The following is a 2,074-nucleotide window of genomic DNA, read 5'->3' on the forward strand; positions in this document are numbered from 1 at the left end:
CGACGACATAACATTAGTGCGTAATAATTGTTCTGCCTTCAACTTTCGTGATGTGAATTTCGATAGAAATATATTGGAGCTCTGTCCTCAATTCGCATGACGTGAGTGAATGTTTTTCATCTTCCTACGCAAGCTAACCGACCTTTTCACTCTTAAGCTTTCTTTACTCCCGCCTTAGACTCACCGACTGCCTTGGTATACGAGCAATCTTAAGAAACTTAAAAACAAAAGAAACAAGTATCACAAATTGTACAATTCTAGTAATAACGATATTAATCTAAAGCACAGATATCTCCATTTCATGAAGAAATTTAATGTCCTTGACAAATTCCTCTACAATAAATATATAAGCAGATTTGAATGTGAATTGAAAGAAAATCCCAAGGCCTTTTGGAATTTCATTCGGTCTAAAAGGGGATGCTCCAATATACCTACCTGTATGAGTTTCAATGGCACAAGCGCACAATTGTTGGCTAATACAGTGCAATTTTTTGCAGAATCTTTTAAATCAAATTTTATTGAAAATGAAGAAACTGCTGATGAGTCCGTTTGTCACGGAACATCACATGGCTTAGATTTTGGCTCACTCTGCGTTACAGAATCTGACATTATGATTGCTATCTCCAATCTAGATTCCTCTCTGAAATGTGATCATGGGCTCTGCGCCCAATTTGTAAATCAGTGTAGCTCTTCGATTTGTGTACCTCTATGTATAATTTTCTCTATCACTCCAGTCTATAAATCGGGTAGTAGGCATGATGTTAAAAACTATAGGCCTATTTCTAAAATAACGATTTGTTCGAAAATATTTGAAAAGGTGGTAAAAGAAAAACTTTCGTTTGCCATTAAGAACCTAGTAATACCAAATCTACACTGATTTCTCGAAAGCTTTCGACAGAATCTCGCACTCAATTTTAGTTCAACGATATTGGGTCGTGCTTTAAATATTCCAATTTTTTTTTATATGCCGACGATCTTAAGCTCTTCCGTAAGATAACTTGCACATCCGACATCCTCAAGCTATAGATTGATTTAAACAATCTTGTTAGATGGAGTCACAGTAATAAATTAGATTTAAACTTAAAAAAATGCTTCCATATGACCCTCTCTAAGTCTGTTAATACCTTTTCTTCATCTTATAGCATCCTAAATAATCAGCTTGACATAGTTAGGGACTTTAATGACCTGGGGGTCGTTTTTGGTCATCGCTTTAGGTTTGTAAATCACGTTTGCTATTTGCTTCCGAGCTTTCTAGCTTTCATTCGCAGATATGCTAAAGATTTCAGGGACCCCTATACCAGGAAGATTCTTTTCAATTCGCTGGTTCGCTCAAAATTAGAACATGCCTCGATTATTTGGAACCCTATTTATAGTTGTCATGCTTGTAGAATCGAAAAAGTTCAAAAGAAATTTATTCGGTTTGCTCTTTAACCGCTTAACTTCTCCGATCCCATTCCATCTTATAGTGCTCGCTGCATGCTTATTAGACAGAATTCTCTAGAAAGTATAAGAACAGTACAGTCACTAATGTTTGTCTCTGATATTATCTCTGGGAAAATTGACTGCCCTGCTCTTCTTGAACAGATCGCTATCTATATTCCCCACAGAGCCCTGCGGTTCCATCTACCGTTTTACGTTGATGTTGCCAAAGCGAATTATTTTTCGTTCGCCCCAATCTTTAGAACACTTAAGGAGTATAATAATGCAAACATTGGATATTGATTTTTCCTTGCCTAGATCTATATTTAAGTCCGTTCTTGATTCTTTTTATTGTTAATTTGTTGTGTAATAATCTATAAAATCTATTTGGTATGTATTTGTGTATCTGTACCTAAATCTCTCTGTTATCTAGTCTGTAAGGTATATGTACATCATAGACCGAAATAAACCTAATAATAATATTAGTTTAGGTACTAAAATTTAGGTCAACTCGCTATATATACACAAACATATTTTCGGTTATGCTTTAAACAATTCAAGATTTTGTATTGAATTTTTTGTTTAAAATTTCTGTTCCCCTTTTCAGTAGGGTTTTTTGCACATTATCTTCTCTGTGAGAATTGATCATGATAGA

The sequence above is a fragment of the Rhagoletis zephyria genome, unplaced genomic scaffold (assembly GCF_001687245.7).
Source record: "Rhagoletis zephyria isolate East Lansing unplaced genomic scaffold, Rhagoletis_zephyria_1.1 Rzeph_scaffold_04531, whole genome shotgun sequence".
In the NCBI taxonomy this organism is placed as follows: Eukaryota; Metazoa; Arthropoda; class Insecta; order Diptera; family Tephritidae; genus Rhagoletis; species Rhagoletis zephyria.